Genomic DNA, 20,251 nt, shown 5'->3' with positions numbered 1-20,251 from the left:
GCAGGTCCCCACATCTGTACCCTAGAGTTCAGAGTGGGGGAGGAACCTTGACACCAACCCTCACTGGAACCCATAGGAGGTATCACCAAACAACTACAACCCATACTCAGTGGGGATCACATCCTGAAAGAAATCTTTCCTGAAACCCCCTCTTTTTGTCCTTCAAACAACCCCCCAGCTTCTCCAAGCTCATCATCAGAAGCAAGCTCCCCACAGACCAGGAAATACCAACTCAAAGTGACACCAGACCCTGCCAGAACAACAGATGCAAAACCTGTAGACAAATCTTCAAGGCTACAATGATTAACACTCCCCCCCAACTCCCTCAATACACCTCTCAAAATCCATGGGTCCTACACATGCCTATCACAGCACGCAGTGTACCTCATCCAGTGCAGTAAATGCCCCAATAGCAACTATGTGGGTATAACCAGACAATCACTATGCTCTCAGATGAACTCACACAGGAAAATGATAAAAGACAAAAACACCACATCACCTGTGGGCGAACACTTCTCACAAAGCAATCAATCAATCCATCAGTATCGGACTTCTCAGTCCTCATCCTCAAAGGAAACCTGCACAACGCTTTCAAAAGATGAGCCTAGGAGCTTAAATTCATTACTTTGCTAGACACTAAAAATCATGGACTGAATAGAGACACTGGATTATGGTTTATTACAACAAATCTGTAACCCACTAATAACCCCTCCACCTCCATCTGCTTGCCCTCGTCCCCTGCCTTCCTTTACTTCCTATGACTGGAGGGGTGTTAACAGGCCACTTCACCTTGAATTGTCCCTTGAAATATGTGTTAACTAATTATGCTAAACAATCTGTTCCACCTTGTATTTAGCAGTGACACACTGAGTTAGTTTTCCAGACCCGAAGAAGAGCTCTGTGTAAACTCAAAAGCTTGTCTCTCTCAACAACAGAAGATGGTCCAATAAAATATATTACCTCATCCACCTTGTCTCTCTAATATCCTGGGACCAACATGGCTACAATACTGCACAGACTTCTGTTAGACATTTGATTTGGTACCACAGGACATTTTGATTAAAAATATAAAATAAACATGGCACACATTACATGGTTAACTGACCAGCCTCAAAATGTAACTGTAAATGAGAGAATCATCATCAAACAGGTGTGTTTCTAGTGGGGTCCCACAGGGATCGGTTCTTGGCCCTATGCGATTTAATATTTTTATTAACGACCTGGAAGAAAACAAACTCTTCCCTGTTTGTGGATGACACAAGAGTTGGGTGAGTGGTAAATAATGAAGAGGACAGGTCACTGAAACAAAGCGATATGGATTGCTTGGTAAGCTGGACACAAGCAAACAATAGGTGTTTTAATATAATGAAATGTAAATGTATACATCTAGGAACAAAAAATGTAGGCCATATTTATAGGATGGGGGACTCTACCCTTGGAAGCAGTGACTCTCTGAAAAAGATTTGGAGGTCATGGTGGATAATCAGCTTAACATGAGCTCCCAGGGTCACACCGTGGCCAAAAGAGCTATAATGCGATCCTTGGATGCTAAACACCGAGCAATCGTGAGTAGGAGTAGAGAGGTTATTTTACAGCTGTATTTGGAACTGGTGCAACTGCTGCTCTAATACTGTCCAGTCCTGGTGCCCACAATTCAAGAAGGATGTGAATAAATTATAGAGGGTTCAAAGAAGAGCCATGAGAATGATTAAAAGATTAAAAAACCTGCCTTTTCTATAAAGACTCAAGGAGCTCAATCTATTTAGCTTAAAAAAAAGGTTATGGAGTGATTTGATTGCAGTTCATAAGTACCTACATGGGGAATAAATATTTAATAATGGACTCCTCCATCAGCAGAGAATGATACCTGATCCAATGGCTGGAAGTTGGAGCTAGACAAATTCAGACTGGAAACAAGGTATAAATTTTGAACAGTGAGAGTAATTAACCCTTGGAATAACTTACCAAGGGCTGTGGTATATTCTTCATCACTGACAACATTTAAATCAAGGTTTGATGTTTTTCTAAAAGATCCGCTCTAGGAATTAATTTAGGGAAGTTCTATGGCTTCTGTTATACATGTAGCCAAGAAGTCATTTAATCATCCATTTATCATTGTGTTTAGTGTTATGGTCAACTCATATGCTATTTCATATATAATCAATGTATGCTAAATAGATTTAAGTTGTAGGATTATAGAAGTATAAAATTGACAAGTATTTAGGAGTGATGAGTGTGTATTAGGTATATAAGTAAATCATGGTGGTAATGCAAGGCCTACAAGCTAAGGCCTGTAAGATTTTAGCTTAGCCATACTAGGCCATAGGCTTAATAACACTTGAGATGAGTAGGTGACCTAGGAATAACCCTATGCCAGTAAGGATATAAGATTACTGGAAAGAATGTACCAATGGGTAATGTTCCAGAAAAATATATTGAAAAGTACTGTCCAAGATCACAAGACACCTGATTGTAACATCATAGACTGTCCTGCTTTGATTGCAGGTTACCACGGACACACATTGTGCATAAAAACGAATGAAAATAAGGGGAACTAAAAAACAACAACAATGAAAAATGGAGCACTGCAATATGGAAGTACAGATAAGGAAAAGTGTTGAATCCTAATCCATATGCATAAGTTATTAGGTGTGGTCAGAACAATAATATAAAAGAGGTTACCTGGTTGGGTAAAAGTGGGAAGACGCACTGGAAACCCCAGTAGGAACCAGCCCTGTATCAATGATCATCTGTTGAGAGATCCATCAGACCCTAGAATATCTTTGGGGATGTGAGTATGACTACAGTATTAGTCATTCCATGGGTTTCTGAAGGATTTATACATGCATGGGTAATTGTAACTTTATTACTTTAATAAAACCTGTAGTACAGATAAGACTTTGTGCTTGTGATTGTGTCTTTGGTCACTATCCTTGGTCTTTGTGTGTTCCTCGAGTCGCCAAATTTGAGAAAAGCACCAGAGGGGATTTTCACTCTGGTGAGCTTGAAACTGTAGCAACAGGATTGTGGTTTAATACAGAATAATTAAATTCACTGTGGTTTAATACAGAATCATTAAATTCAATTCAAATAAAGAAGAGGCTACAAACGGGAGGTCAGACTAGATGATCATTATGGTCCCTTCTGCCCTTGGAATCTATAGAAGTGTAGCATCTCATAAGCATCTGTCCACAGAACTGCTGAACAATTTGGGACAATTATGAGCCTCTGATAAGTAAAAGGACTGGACTATAGAAATGTGTTTCATCCCAAGACTCGGATACATTACCAGGACTATATAGAGGGTCACTATATAGAATAACAGCATATGTTGCAGGTCAGCAATGAGATGCATTAGGACAGCACATGTTGGGAGTTTGGGTGTACAATACACCTAGCCATATCTAGCTCTCTCAGTTCCTCACTTTATGAGCATTGAAATGTACAACACTTTAAAAAAAAAAAAAACACCTCAGTGTAATTCCTATAACTTGAATCAGAAAGGCAGGATGTATCCAACCACGCCCAAAGCAGCTTATGAACACCCAGAAGGATCCATGTCTGTCAGGGAATCAAGCCTTCCCTGCCACCATCCGTCAGGAGTGTTGAACCATGGTGTCTCTTCGAGTACTTCACATATAAGTAGTGCTGTCCTTGCAGGCTCATCTCCACGGAAAGGACTGACATTATTTCTCATGCACTGAAGCTGCTAGAGTTGTCTCTTATTTGGTCCTCCACCAGAAACCCTTCTGCCTCTGCTTTCATTACTGTAACAAGAATCATGCTGACACAATTCCAAAGGAGAAATTCCATAGACACACTCCATTAAATATAATGACTAAGGCTGGGATTATCAAAGGATCTTAAAGAGGTCTTCTTTGACTTCTTTGAAAACCCCATCCTAAAATTGTTATTAGTAGCAATATTTGTTACTTGTATTGCAGCAAGGTCGGAAGATTCTAGTCAGGACTGAGGCCTCACTGTGGAATACAAACACTTAAGTAGATAGGGCCACTGCTCTGAAGAGATGAGAATCTAATCTGAAACAAAAAGCAACAAGTGAGAGCAAAAGACAATAGAATGGAAGCTGGGAGAGAAGATGAGAGTTAGAATAAAAAGATCATACAGTTATATAGATTGCCTGTTCAGAATCAATGGAATATTTAATCTTCCATAAAATACATGAATAAATAAATACCATCAACTATCCCTGCCTGCCACTCCCCCCAGTCATCATTAGCTGGCAGAGAACTGGTAGGTGTAAAGCAGAAATGACTGTTAAAGGAGAGTTTTGAAGGAGGATGCAGCCTCATGGATTAATTCAAGGAGAGCAATCCAGGCATAAGGGGCAGTGTGTCAAGATCGGTGGGAGAAGCAGACAAATAGTCACAGCAGTGGTGGGATGAAGGAGGCAGGGCATGTGATGCAGTGAGAGGAACAAGTGGTGATGACTTCAAAGGTGTAGAATGGTCTAGTTATTACGTAGTTCTACCTTGAGTGCAGAGGACTGGACTAGATGTCCACGGATGGACTACATCCCTTCCAGTCTTACACTTCTATCTGGCTTGGGCTTAAGTAGACCAAGCATTTGTGAATCGCTCCCATAAAAAATCTTACATCAGTGGCAGAGACCCAGGACAAGAGCTGTCTATTTTGTGAGTCATTTTCTTGTGATAGTTTTATTCCTCAATCTGGACATGACGAAAACAAACAAACCTATCAGTAAGCCCTGGTTCAAATGTGAACACCTACTTATAGAAAGTATGGTGGGGAATGAGGTTGCCTTTTACACAGCTTCCTTCCCTCCAACTTATGCTCTAACTACAGCAGATTGGCACTACCCATCTTCATATACTAAGAGATGGAAACTCAAACAATGCCTAGAACAGATATTGATAAGTGCTGGCTGGTATTTACAGGAGATTTCTCTCCAGTAATAAAAACATGCCAGATACAAGCTTCCACCAGAACCATTTTCCACTAATGAGTAATTAGCTCTCCAAGTACAGTTCAGACACAAATACTAATCATCATGTGATGTTTACAGAAATAGCCAGGTGCCAGGGATACCAAGGCACGCTTCAGTGATAAATCACTGGAGGGCACTGTGGTGACCTTAGTGAGCTCTAAACAAAAACTATAACAAGAGAAAAAACAACGAGTCCTTGTGGCACCTTAGAGACTAACAAATTTTTTTGGGCATAAGCTTCAGTGGGCTAAAACCCACTTCATCAGATGCATTGAGTGAAAAATACAGTAGGTAAGTATAAATATACAGCACATGAAAAGATGGGAGTTGCCTTACCAAGTGGTGGGGGTGGGGGTCAGTGCTAACATGGCCAGTTCAGTCAGGGTGGATGTGGCCCATTCCCAACAGTTGACAAGAAGGGGTCAATATCAACAGAGGGAAAATTATTTTTTATAGTGACCCAGCCACTCCCAGTCTTTATTCAGGCCTAATTTGATGGTGTCAAGTTTGCAAATTAATTCCAGTTCTGCAGTTTCTCATTGAAGTCTGTTTTTGAAGTTTTTTTGTTGAAGAATGGCCACTTTTAAGTCTGTTATTGAGTGTCCAGGGAGATTGAAGTGCTCTCCTACTGTTTTTTGAATGTTATAATTCATGATGTCAGATTTGTGTCCATTTATTTTTTGCGTAGAGACTGTCTGGTTTGGCCAATGTACATGGCAGAGGGGCATTGCTGGCACATGATGGCATATATCACACTGGTAGATGTGCAGGTGAACGAGCCTCTGATAGTGTGGCTGATTAGGCCCTATGATGGTGTCCCCTGAATAGATATGTGGACACAGTTGGCAACGGGCTTTGTTGCAAGGATAGGTTCCTGGGTTAGTGGTTCTGTTGTGTGGTGTGTGGTTGCTGGTGAGTATTTGCTTCAGGTTGGGGGGCTGTCTGTAACCCAGGAACCAACTCTGTCCACATACTTCAATGAGAAAAGGCAGAACTGGAATTAATTTGCAAACTGGACACCATCAGATTAGGGCTGAATAAAGACTGGGAGTGGCTAGGTCACTACAAAAAGTAATTTCCCCTCTGTTGATACTCAGACCTTCTTGTCAACTGTTGGGAATGGGCCACATCCACCCTGATTGAATTGGCCTCGTTAGCACTGACCCCCCATTTGGTAAGGCAACTCCCATTTTTTCATGTGCTGTATATTTATACCTACCTACTGTATTTTTCACTCCATGCATCTGATGAAGTGGGTTATAGCCCACGAAAGCTTATGCCCAAATACATTAATAGTCTCTAAGGTGCCACAAGGACTCCTCATTGTTTTTGCTGATACATACTAACACGGCTACCCCTCTGAAACCTATAACAAGAGAGAATACAGAGAGAGAGAGGGACCCTATCTTTCCTATTTACTTATGAAGTGAGGGTGTGCTCTTAACACTTTTGTATTTCTTTGAAGTGAGAGTTGTGGGATTTTGTTTTGCTTTTAATTGTGATCTGTTTTTACAAAAGGCAACCCGCCACTGGGTGTTGTAAAGCTCATGGAGGACAATTACCTGGGCTGATATAGAATAGCCATATGATCTGCAGGGTAACAGTTAAGCCTGTGCTGCACATATCAACGTTCATCATGCTAAGATTCCGAGAATACCAACCCCAGGCTATCAAACAGCTGACTAGTCAGTCTGTTAGTTTTGCTGAGTTGTCTTTAGACGTGTTAGGTTCCCAATCACCAAAAGTCAGCAGTGTCTTTATTGAAGCACACAGAGGGCAGTCATTGGAAGTTGTAATCTCTTTCTTATCAGAGGCTCTGTGATTGCTGCCATTGATGAAAGGAGGCAAAACTACTGTTAACAGCTCAGTGGTTTTAAATCTGTTGCCTGGACTTGTGTCTGGGACTGCTGAACAGCATCTCTTATTTATTTTTTTTAAAAGCCCTCTAATTTCTTCTCTCTGAAACTCATCTCTGAATGTCATGTTCACAATCATCTAGGTTTCCAACCGTGACTATGGATCTTCTGCACTGAGTGTTTGCTCAGCCTCCCTTAGCATTGCTGATGAGTTGGCATTTAAACAAAAGACCAAAAAAAGACACCAGAGCATGTGAGGGGAGCAAGACTCCAACAATGAACACGTCAACTAACTGACCCATAGAGATCTGTGACAATGAGACTCTGAAAATTCCCCTCTCAGTTTTCACAAGCATGAAAGCAAATATGGTATGCTGAACAGTCCCCATCACCAGTGAACGTAGTAATAGTCCTATACTCAGCTAGAGAGTCTCATATGTGTACATGGTGTGTTTGTAATGCATACTTACAAAGACAAGTTCCCTGCCTTGTAAAGCTTACAATCTCATTTACAACACAAACAATTAAGGATCCTGCACAGGAGTATGAGTAGATAACCTCATACGGGTGATTCACAATGGGAGGCTTTGCTTAATAAGTGAGTTTTAAGGAGGGATTTGATGGAGAAGAGAAAGGAGGTTGCCTGATGCATGGGAAGCAGGAGGCTGCTCCAAGAACAGTGGGTGTTGTTCACCAAGCGAAAGGTGGAAGAAGTAGTACCTATGAGAGAGGATTCACGTAGAACACAGGGTGTAGGGGAAATGAGAGCTGAGAAAGTAGGCAAGGGCACAGCTGTGCAGAGCCTTGGAAGTGTGGATAAGGAGCCTGGACTTTAAATAGAAAAAGAAAGGTGTCGTAGGGAATCAGCAGAAGACATGGTCAGAGCAGTGATGTGGAAGAGGACTTTAGCTGGAGCATTTTGGACAGGCTGGACAGAGGACAAGTGAAAAGCAGGGATGCTGGAGCCAAAGGTTGCAGAACTGGAGGGAGGAGCTGACCATAACAGAGACCCGACATTTAGTTGTAGTGATAGACTGGAAGGGGCAGATTCTAGAGATATTACGGAGGAAGAGCCAGCAGAATTGAGAAGAGAGAGATGACTTGAGAACACCAAGATTGCTAGCCCAGGAGAAAGGAAAGATAATGGTGTTACCAACTGTGACAGAGAAGGGAGGGAGCAGGGAAGGTTTAGGAGGAAAGATCATTTATTTATCAATCAGGAAATTATAATGGGGACAAAATGCAGAAAACTGGTCTGTTTAAAAAAGTAAAAAAAGTCATACAGAGAAAAGTACTATTAAAAAAAAAAAGCTTTGTAACAGGCAAGTGCAACCCTTCAACTGATGCTTACTGCCAACCACAGATTTGTAAAGGATGGGAGCTTGCAGTGTTTTGCTCCCATTCAAATGGAAATTGTCATAAATATAAAGGGAAGGGTAAACCCCTTTGAAATCCCTCCTGGCCAGGGGAAAGCTCCTCTCACCTGTAAAGGGTTAAGAAGCTAAAGGTAACCTCGCTGGCACCTGACCAAAATGACCAATGAGGAGACAAGATACTTTCAAAAGCTGGGAGGAGGGAGAGAAACAAAGGGTCTGTGTCTGTCTGTAGTCGTCTTGGCCGGGGACAGAACAGGAATGGAGTCTTAGAACTTTTAGTAAGTAATTTAGCTAGGTATGTGTTAGATTATGATTTCTTTAAATGGCTGAGAAAAGAATTGTGCTGAATAGAATAACTATTTCTGTCTGTGTATCTTTTTTGTAACTTAAGGTTTTGCCTAGAGGGGTTCTCTATGTTTTTGAATCTAATTACCCTGTAAGATATATACCATCCTGATTTTACAGGGGGGATTTCTTTATTTCTATTTACTTCTATTTTTTATTAAAAGTCTTCTTGTAAAACACTGAATGCTTTTTCATTGTTCTCAGATCCAAGGGTTTGGGTTTGTGGTCACCTATGCAAATTGGTGAGGCTTTTTATCCAACATTTCCCAGGAAAGGGGGGGTGCAAGTGTTGGGAGGATTGTTCATTGTTCTTAAGATCCAAGGGTCTGGGTCTGTAGTCACCTAGGCAAATTGGTGAGGCTTTTTACCAAACCTTGTCCAGGAAGTGGGGTGCAAGGTTTTGGGAAGTATTTTGGGGGGAAGGACGCGTCCAAACAGCTCTTCCCCAGTAACCAGTATTAGTTTGGTGGTGGTAGCGGCCAGTCTAAGGATAACGGGGGTAATATTTTGTACCTTGGGGAAGTTTTGACCTAAGCTGGTAAAGATAAGCTTAGGAGGTTTTTCATGCAGGTCCCCACATCTGTACCCTAGAGTTCAGAGTGGGGGAGGAACCTTGACAGAAATCAATGGGGAAATGCTTGTATCTTTAACTTTCTGTCCCTGACATGTCACCCTTAGTCCTCCATACAGTGTCAATACCCCAAATTAGAAATTTAGAGTTAGATTGTGATGTTAGGCACAACCATGAGAACAGAGCACACTTCTGCAGGAGTGGACATGCTACAATTCCCTCCTTGGTTGCTCTCTTGTTACAAGGAGGAAGTAATCTGCAACTGATCTATATCAGTCTCCACTCTGCATTGGCTTAGCTGTGTTAACAAAGAGAAAGCCAAGGCTCTACCCACCTACTCCAGAGAGCTAGTAAGCAGGTGTGTAATCCCATTTACTCTTATGTCCCTGGACCCAATGTCTTGGTAACCTGTGAAGGAGCGTAAGAGACGGCATCCTTACTCCCCTGTGCAGGCACCTAGTCCAAATCACAAACAAGCCCTTAAGAATTCCAGATTATGAAAATAAGTCATACTTCAGAACCTTGCTGGTTGTTTGGACCATAACTGACTTTAATATGTATGGTTATTTATTTATTACACTAATTTCTAGAGCACCCATCAGGTATCTGTTACATCCACTGAGAGAACACTCTTCACAGGGGGCACAAAGACTTTTGTGAACTGAATATCCTTTATATTGTCTTCGTTTTTGCATAAAAAGGACATGAAAAGTCAAAGTAAAGGGCTTAATTAATCCTGACCCTTTTCCTTGGCCAAAACTCTCATAATGCAGGATTGGGCCCGTAGCTATTCAAAAAGTAACAGAGTGTAAACCATAAACATTATTGTGAATCTGCTTTTTGTTTCTTGTGTTTCCTGCGGTCAGTGGAGGGTTTTGCAAACTACTCCAAAATTAAAATAAACCTTACCTATTCTTGATGGCAGAATCTGCACTTCTGCATTCCAGCTACCTTACAAATCTTAGACAAGCCTCATTATCTCTCTTTGTACACATGACACAGGACCAGGTTACAAAACCAGTCTCTCTGTGCCAGGACTGGTGCATCAGAATGGCTGCAGGAGTCAGCATTTGATCATTCTGACCAGGGCCGGCTCCAGCTTTTTTGCCGCCCCAAACGGCGAAGAAAAAAAAAAAAGAAAAAGAAAAACCAGATTGAGCTGCCGCCGAATTGCCGCCAAAGAGGAACAGAGGGAGTGGAGGACTCGCTACCAAATTGCCGCCAAAGAACCAGATGTGCTGCCCCAATAACGCACGGAGTGCTGCCCCTTTCTATTGGCCACCCCAGGCACCTGCTTCCTTCGCTGGTGCCTGGAGCCAGCCCTGATTCTGACAGGTTTGAAGTGAAAGGGTCAGTTACAGTTCTGGCCTGGGCAAGGGAGAAGCATGGAAGCTGTCAGGAAGTGATCTGAAAGAAGCAACAGTCCCTGTTGGTATGTCCAGATGTGTCTCCCGCACAGACACAGCTCATCTCAGGGGCACCACACAACAGCACTGAAAATGATTCCAGCACCTGCTGGAGTGAATGGAAAGTGGTTTGCAGGATTTCAACAATTATCCAAACGGCAGGTCTGCCCAGTGTTTGAACTCTATTCATGACTACATCAAAACTCTTGGTTGTCCCTCTCCCTGAACACCTGAAAACACAAAATTAAGCGTAATGAAATATCCACACCTACTAAACCAAACTGAAGAAGTTCTTTTTGTCTGGGGTTTGGAGGCTGATGAACCAGGACCATCTCTTTGATGTTTTGAAAAATATCAAAACAACAGACTTCTTATCAACATCATTAGTGCAGCATGAAGATGTTGTTTAATGCACAGAAAATGCAACACAGTATCCCCCAACGGACCTTGCCTTGTTTTTATTCCTTTTAAAATTTTTATTTTTAAATCTGTTTTGCAATTCTCATTCCCTGCCTCCCACCCCCTCATTAAATCACTAGCAGTTTTAGGGTGGTGACCAGCAGCTCCTTCCACGGGGGGTATCCATAAACCCTGCCCTCTCCTCCACCACAACAGAATGATCACCAACCCTGCTGCAAATTCTTACTGTCCTAGATTATATTTTCATACACACACACACACACACACACGGCTCATAGCTCTCCATTTATTTGCTGAAACTCTTCTTGGGAGAGATAGATCGTGCTGAGGAGTCAAAAGAAGTTTGTGGGGCTTTTATTTTTTTTTAATCAATTATAAAGCAAAAAACGGCCCAATTCTTCAAGCTTAAAACTGACAGGGCTAATTGAGGGAATGGGAAAAAGCTCAGAATCATCCAAACACGCAAAAAAGAGCCTCTGGGAGTTGGTCTATGTGAGCATAAACCTGTAGTTCTGGGAAATCTGCTTCCCCACAGGATTTGAATAGCAAACATCAAATTAAACCAACCAGAAGGTTAATATATGAATGAAATACATTGGGCATCTCACCACAGATACTGGACATTAAATACTCCATCCACAGACATAGACCTCAGCTCCTGAACACAGACACGCATTGTAAAAAACTGTCATTCTCCTCAAGGAATTTAAAAAGTGCCTCAGTTGTGGAAGAAACACAATGTCAACTTCCTTGAGTGATACTGGCCTGGCCTTGGAAAAGTCCATAGGAGAAAGATGCTGAGGGAGCCCCAGAAAACCTGGGGAATCAAGAGGACTCAGTAGGGTGAAGGCTTTGGAGCAGTACAAAGGAATATCACCAGAGGATAATAAACACATTTCTAGAACCCCCTAGAAGACTCTCTGGGGGTCCTCTAAGAATTTAAAACAAGAGGTCCAGTATCACTAAAATAATTCAGCTGAAGCTTGAAAAAAGATGGGTGAGAGCTCTGGCTCTCTGGTGGGAAGCACGACATTCATTACAGCACAGTAAGGCCTTGCCTATGTGATCACTGTTATTCTGGACACCACCGGAATTAACTCGGGACCTCCAGAGCTAAGAAGCATGAACTTGAGCTGAAGAGCCAGGCTGTATATCAGGAGGCTGTAACAGACTCACATCCCCTGATACACCTAACACCTGCTAAGCCGGGGGTTACATGCTTTCTTGCCCAAAATAGCTAAGTTTAGGCATCTGAGCCCCACAGCAGCTCAAACTGCAAACGAGCCTTCCCCCACACCTTGGCCAATACCAAAGCTGAATGCATGAGTTTCTACAGCTTGAGCTAGGACACCAGGCTCTCAAGTCAAGGGCTGCCATGTGAATCAGGCCTGGAGAGGGATGTATACACACACATATTGATCAGTAGGTTAAATCTACACATGGAATTAGCTCTGATTCAGCCGTAGTAGCTGCCCCAGTGCAAACCCCTTATACAGGCAAAGAAAGCCGTAACTTGCATTGATAAATCCTTACCCCTACTTGAAACCAAGGTAAACTCTGCCAGGATAGACTGCAGCCTTCCTTATTTACATAAGAGGGTAGCATGATGCAGCTACATCAACAGCTGAAATTGGGGTACATTAAAAGGGTAGACTGAAACTGTTCTCAGTGTTCATCCTTTTCCTCATCCAGGCTCTAACAAACATCCATGCAGCTTAATTTAATTCTTTCTTCTTGCTGAACTGCTGAAGTCCCCAACTCTCTTTTCACAGCAGTGAGAACAGGCACAGCTACAGTTTAAGAAAGAAAATACACATGCAGCTGCTTTTATCTCAGCAAAGACATTATCAGGTAACCATGTAGTGCGGTCAAATAAGCCCTAATGCAGTGGTACAGTTACAGCCTCCCAGACAAAGCCGAGCAGTCCCTATTTGTTCAGAAAGTAACAGGCCAACAGTCTCTATTTGTTCTGCACCACTAGACATTGCTGACATGGTGTTATACAATAGCATGATTAGCTGGTAGGGGGGCAAAGGAAAAATCTACCCCATCGTTATCCAACACTTTCAGCTTCAGCACTTGAAAAAGACTTTCCTTTCTTATGCTGGAAAAACTGCCCCTAGAAATTATTCACTCCGACTGAACTGCAGTGATAGTGTAGGTTCTCATCCCCCTCAGAAACGGACCAAGGTTGAACAAACATCTATTATCTGCAGCCAGATCCAACCCAGTTCCCCTCCAGGAGGTAGTGCAGTCACCTCAAAGTGAACCTACAACACAAGGCAGTTTCATGGTATGAGCTCTCATCCTGTAAGCAGCAGACATATGGCTGAACAAACTCACCGCATGAATGGCCAGTAGCCAGGTTCCAACTCAGGCCACCTTCAGGAATCACTTGAGTCAGTTCACATTCATTCTGCAGTGTGAGGCCAGGAACTGATAAAGTGCTCTTTCTAAGCTGAGCCTCTCACTTTGGCTGTTTTAGGGCTCCAAGCTTATTCCTGCTTAAGCATCTGATCATTAACAATGTAACTGGGTTCCTCTCTGAACCAACAACCCTTCACTGAGAGCTCATGCCACCAATCTGCATTTGCAAATGTCACATTAAGGAGCGTACTGTGAGTAGAGAGAACTTTAAGTATATGCAGCAGCACTGAAAAGCACTGAGAGAGGTAGGTCAATTAAGCCAATTAAATCACGTTTACATTTTAATTCAACATTCTAGCATCAGACTGAGTTGCAGTGCCCCAATCCTCTACTCCTCCTCATCAACCTTTTTCTCCTCCCCACAAAACCTCCCCTCCCTGAGCCACCTCTAAGTGACATGCAGTACTTTCATAGGGCTGGACAAGCAAAGAGACCCCATGCCTAGTTCTATCCGGCTTTTATCTTTTGTACACAAATTCATTATAAAAATACAATCATATAAAAAGTACCTGTTGGTGACAAAAATCATGGAAATCCCTCTGTTCTGCTGATCTTGATGAACGTTTTGGTGTTTAATCACCCACAAAGCCGATAGTTGACTTTATACTTCTTTGCCATGAACATATTTCATCCCAAGATTTTCTGCTATACAGGCATTTGTGTAACTGTTCTCTGCTTATAACATGCAGGATATAAGGCTTTAACTGTTAAAAAATCTGATGTAACAGGATTGTGGCTAGCCTCTCCTGGAGGTACTCAGATGCCAGGGTGAGGGCAACTATACAGATTCAATGCACACCTTACCGATTTTTGGTTCGGTGTTTTTTGGATTGCAATCTCATACTGGTCTTGCACAGATCTAGTGCCTTCATATTTTTTTAGTTTAAAAGAACAGCATCAGGCACTGTTTGGATAAAATTGATGCAGTAGTTTTACACTGACCTTTCCCCTCTGGAAACCTAGGTTCAAACTTGATTCAGGAAACAAATGAAATGCATCTGGAGGGTCTTTGTACAGTTTCAAGGAAATATCTGCCCACCCCTCAAAACCATTACACACTTCCACATGCGCATTAGTCCCTGCCACAGAGAGGCACAGACTGGATTATCAGGAGGGTGCCTGCAGATCAGGAGGAGTGGTATGCATTTGACAGAGCCGTCTGGGAGAAGTTTGCACAATAGTAGCCTGCAGTGCTGTATGCCTGGCTCTAAAAGTTATCACTCAGGCATCAAAATTCAACCAAAATGCTTAAAACAACACAGAAAGACATAAAGGAGAAAGCCTCTATTTAGAGAGAAGAGCAGCTATTGCCACCCACAGCATTCATCTCTGTCACACATTTGATAGGAGAGTAGCCATGATTGGTAGGTTTCAGAAGTACTGTATGGTTATCAGTATAGCTCCGTAATATAAATAGATCACTTTATAACGTGTCTGTACTCTGCTCTCAAGGGCTGTGTTCTTCCTATCCAATATACACAGTTTAATAGCACATTGTCCAGAACTGCTGAACTGGGGAAGGCTGCCACCCTTCACACCCTTCATATATCCTTTTGGCTGACAGAGCAAGCAGCAGTGCTATACTGCTGCTAAAGAGGAAGGGCCAAATTCAGACCAGATGTACGCAGATGTATATCTTCATTGACCTCAGTGGAGTCAGTCAAGTATACTGGGTCTGAAATTGGTTCAATGGCTTTAGCATTCTGGATGCACTGTAACATCAAGAGCAATATTAGGACACACGTACCCCTCTCAATACCAAATGGAATGCAACAGCTATGGCTCCAATTAGCTGAAATCTTTGTTGCAATGTTTCAGGATAATGCTACATTCAATCCAAAGTGAAATACACAAAGCAACCTTGAGGTTCCATATCACTGATCTTTACAGAGGCAGTGTGTCCATTGGACAGGGCACAGCATTAAGACTCAAGGTACCTCGGTTCTATGCCCAGCTCTGCCACTGACCTACTGGGAGACCTTTTGCAAGTCACTTCAATTCGCATCTATACATCAGTTTTCTCATCCGTAAACTGGTGTTAACAATATTTACCTGATGTGCAAAGTGCTTTTGAGAGCCATAGATTACAAATGCTTTGTAAAGTTCAGGTATCTCTACACTGCAATAAAACACCCATGGCTGGCCCTAATCAGCTTCTGTGGACTCCTGAAGCTCGGGTTGTAGGGCAATAAAATTGCACTGTAAATGTTCAGGATTGGGCTGGAGCCCGGGCTCTGAGACCATGCAAGGGAGGAGGCTCCCAGAGCCTGGGCTCCAACCCAAACCCAAATGTCTACACTACAATTTCATAGTCCTGCACCCCAAGCTCCGTGAGTCCAAGTCAGATGACATGGGCCAGCCATGGGTGTTTCACTGCAGTGTAGACATACCCTCAATGTCTTGGATGCATTCAGGAGCTCCTTCCATGACATACTGAAGCACCTTCAACTCCTACTGAAGTACTGGGAATTGAGGGGACTCAATATGTCACCAGATCAGCCCCTAATGAGTTACTCAGAACACATGCTCCTACTACCATGATGCAGCATAACCTGTCCACCCAGTTAAAGACTGCTCAAAGTGATCAACCTAGGGATATGTGCCTTCTTTTCTCGGAGCTCCCTTGGCTATGTGCAACGTGTACTGGTACCCAGTGCAGAAAAGGACAGTGTTCTGGTTTAGCACCTTTTGTAGCATTGGTGCTCTTTCCTTACTGAGCAGAGGGCTAAATATTTTCTCCCACCCCTTGCTTCCTTATTGTATTGATGCTGCAGAAGACAGAGTGAAATTGATTGTGATTATGTTGCTGTAGGTACTGGAAAAAAAAGCTCATTTTCTGCCGAGGACGTCAAGTCACTTATAGAAGCTAAAAAGAAACTAGAGAAAAGTCTCACTCCATTTCAAGGAATCATGGACAACAATCACCTGAGAGGTCTTCTTTTGTCTTACCATGTACAAGGAGCAAGGTTGTCCTCTAAACTAGCCCTTTGAAGTGTTTTGGTTTAACCACTTCAGTGACGGTGCATTGGCTCCCTCCCTGCTCTGTGAAAGACGCTTGTCCTTTTCAAGGCAGGTGAAACAAAAACACACATATTGGACAAAGGAAACAAATCTGCATCCTGAGCATCTTACTGAATGAACAACTACACTGATGACAAAATCAGCAGGGATCCCTTCTGTCTTGCTAACATCTGCTTTGTTTATGGCGTTAGTGCACTGACCCTATAAAGACAATACCAATTTAAAGATGTGACATTGAGGTTTGCATCCTTTAGGGTGCCTGACTCCTGCATGGGATGCTTGAGGAGGAGGAAGAAGACACAGTGTGGTCCTGGCACTCACTTGGGTGCAAGGACAGACCCTCTAGAGGCACTAACCGTTCCAAAGTGGATGCGGAGGAGCCATGAGCCTGTCTGCATCGGCAGCCACAGAAAAGCATACCGCACTCTCCAATGGGCTGATATGCTTCCTCTGAGGCAGTGTGGAGTGAACTTAAACATCAAACGTGCAACATAGACCTGAAGGCCAATTGACAGGCCAAGATTTCCAAAAGCAGCTAGTGATTTCCATATGCCTCAGCTTCTTGGTGCCCAGCTTGAGGCACCTTAAAGGGATCCAATTCTCAGAGGGTGAGTGCTCATCACTAAGAAACCCAGCCTCCTTTAAGGTGTTTCAAGTTCGGCACATGAAAACAGAAGCACCCAAAATCACTAGACACTTTGTAAAATCTAGTCTTAATTGTTTAAATTCCTTAATCTGGATTCCACTATCTCCACTCATTGAGTTCAGGCAGAGCATCTCTGAGGACAAGCACTTGCACTCCGAGAAGACATCTCTTACGTTAATTAAAAATGTGAAATGTTTCCCACGATAGGTGCACAGAAGGTCGGATTCCTTCCTCTATGCTCCCAGAATCTTGCAGAATTTCTTTTTAAACATCTCCATCACCCAAATATACCCATGCAGAGATACAGATGAGAGTAGGATAAGCTGTTGCTATGTCAACAGTAACTACCCAAGAGGGAGAGGCAGGTACCCTAAAGGGGCAGGAGGCGGGAGGGAAAAAAAGAAGCCTTAATTAGCAACTTCCTCTTTTAAGCACAACTACAATGGAAATGTTTACTTTTGAGATGTGGAAATAAAACAAACCTTTCATTAGCATTCACTGTTAGTGGAGATCTGGAGATCTCTTTGTAAAGCTCATTGGCACTAACCAACTGCATCTGCACCAGGAACAAAACACACACACACACATACACACACACACACACACGGGAAATGCAAGGGAAGCTCTGTCTTCAGGACCGCGGAAGAAGAGGATGGGGGATAGAGGGCAGGAGGCCATTATCGCCATTGGCCATTATCTTTGAAAACTCATGGCGATCGGGGGAGGTCCCGGACGACTGGAAAAAGGCTAATGTAGTGCCCATCTTTAAAAAAGGGAAGGAGGAGGATCCTGGGAACTACAGGCCAGTCAGCCTCACCTCAGTCCCTGGAAAAATCATGGAGCAGGTCCTCAAGGAATCAATTCTGAAGCATTTAGAGGAAAGGAAAGTGATCAGGAACAGTCAGCATGGATTCACTAAGGGCAAGTCATGCCTGACTAATCTAATTGCCTTCTATGACGAGACAACTGGCTCTGTGGATGAAGGGAAAGCAGTGGACGTGTTGTTCCTTGACTTTAGCAAAGCTTTTGACACTGTCTCCCACAGTATTCTTGCCAGCAAGTTAAAGAAGTATGGGCTGGATGAATGGACTATAAGGTGGATAGAAAGCTGGCTAGATTGTCGGGCTCAACGGGTGGTGATCAATGCCTCCATGTCTAGTTGGCAGCTGGTATCAAGTGGAGTGCCCCAAGGGTCGGTCCTGGGGCCGGTTTTGTTCAGTATCTTCATAAATGATCTGGAGGATGGTGTGGATTGCACCCTCAGCAAGTTTGCAGATGACACTAAACTGGAAGGAGTGGTAGATACGCTGGAGGGTAGGGGTAGGATACAGAAGGACCTAGACAAATTGGAGGATTGGGCCAAAAGAAATCTGATGAAGTTCAACAAGGACAAGTGCAGAGTCCCGCACTTAGGACGGAAGAATCCAATGCACCGCTACAGACTAGGGACCGAATGGCTCGGCAGCAGTTCTGCAGAAAAGGACCTAGGGGTTACAGTGGACAAGAAGCTGGATATGAGTCAACAGTGTGCCCTTGTTGCCAAGAAGGCCAATGGCATTTTGGGATGTATAAGTAGGGGCATTCCCAGCAGATCGAGGGACATGATCGTTCCCCTCTATTCGACACAGGTGAGGCCTCATCTGGAGTACTGTGTCCAGTTTTGGGCCCCACACTACAAGAAGGATGTGGAAAAATTGGAAAGAGTCCAGCGGAGGGCAACAAAAATGATTAGGGGACTGGAACACATGAGTTATGAGGAGAGGCTGAGGGAAGTGGGGATGTTTAGTCTATGGAAGAGAAGAATGAGGGGGGTTTTGATAGCTGCTTTCAGCTACCTGAAAGGGGGTTCCAAAGAGGATGGATCTAGACTGTTCTCAGTGGTAGCAGATGACAGAACAAGGAGTAATGGTCTCAAGTTGCAGTGGGGGAGATTTAGGTTGGATATTAGGAAAAACTTTTTCACGAGGAGGGTGGTGAAACACTGGAATGCGTTACCTAGGGAGGTGGTGGAATCTCCTTCCTTGGAAGTTTTTAAGGTCAGGCTTGACAAAGCCCTGGCTGGGATGATTTAATTGGGGATTGGTCCTGCTTTGAGCAGGGGGTGGGACTAGATGACCTCCTGAGGTCCCTTCCAACCCTGATATTCTATGATTCTAGGAGCATGGCTCCCATTTGAGACAGTTGCAAAGGGCAGCCTGCCTGCATGTTCCAACCCCCTAAATCAAATCTCGGGGGAAGTGGGATTCCTGTCTCTAAACAAGATCCATCCTCTCAAGCTGTTCAAAGACTGTTAATGGGCAGGGAGCACTAACATAGTGCCAAAATAAACAAATGAATGGAATGGAAATCAACTTGGGGAAACTTTACAGAGAAAATAGACCAAATATACTACTCAGGTAAACAGGGACAACTCCATTGGCTTCAGAGGGCTTACATCAGCTGTGAACTTGTCCCAGTATACAAAGTTTGATTAGAGTAGGTGAATGCAGCAGGTGAACAGGATTTTTATTTGGGAAAGGCTGAGCATCCCCTAGAGACGGGAATATTTTGGATATTGTTTGTAGGCCATAATTTTTAACCCAAAGTCAAGGGGACAGCTCAGTCACTATAACGTTGGCTAAGTAATTAACGATGCTGCACTTCAGTTTCCCCATCTATAATTTGGGGATGATAATGCTTCCCACCTTTGAGATCTACAGAAAACAAGTGTCATAGTATTAAGAATTATTATTTTTATTAGGATTGAGGAAACATTGAACATTCTTCTGAGTATCACTCGCAAGCACAGCTGTGACCGTGCTCTTGACTCTAGTTGGACAGCTACATACAGATACGTGTCTTCAGCTATTCATGACAAGTATGTAATGAAACATTATATTCTAAAAATCCTGCTTCTCAGCCATTCAGAAATAAGAAAAAATAGATGCATTAGAATCTCCTACAAGAAGTAACAACAGCTACCTTTACATAGCAACTATCATCCTGAGGGGATCTCAAGGTGCTTTACAAACTCTGATCTTGAGCCACTGCTAGAATACTTCAGTCATGCGCCAGTGCAACTCTGTTAACACCAATGGAGTTATATCTTTGTAAACTGGAGTAACACATTGATGACACAGGCCCTTCACATACAATTCACTCACTAGTGAAGTGCAGCCACCTCTGGAAGGAAATGTGGGAAATGTTTAAAAGTGCACAGCAACACTGCACCGCA

At 43.1% G+C, this 20,251-nt stretch overlaps 1 protein-coding gene across 10 annotated transcripts in view; it reads right to left on the bottom strand.

Annotated features, from left to right (window-relative positions):
• The window catches only part of BRSK2 (BR serine/threonine kinase 2), a 485,481-nt gene that overhangs the window by 329,931 nt on the left and 135,299 nt on the right, over positions 1-20,251 (bottom strand). Inside the window, exon 1 of one of the 10 annotated variants that reach the window (XM_073347210.1) lies at positions 500-574. The exons of the other annotated variants lie outside the window; for them this stretch is intronic. The gene's annotated coding sequence lies outside the window, so the exon portion shown is untranslated. Of the gene's footprint in view, positions 1-499; positions 575-20,251 lie in introns of those variants that run through there. 10 annotated transcript variants of the gene reach the window in all.

Source organism: Lepidochelys kempii, chromosome 6 (assembly GCF_965140265.1).
Source record: "Lepidochelys kempii isolate rLepKem1 chromosome 6, rLepKem1.hap2, whole genome shotgun sequence".
Taxonomy (NCBI): Eukaryota; Metazoa; Chordata; order Testudines; family Cheloniidae; genus Lepidochelys; species Lepidochelys kempii.
Note: the sequence above shows the minus strand (reverse complement) of the source record. Positions and strands in the feature narration are given on the sequence as shown.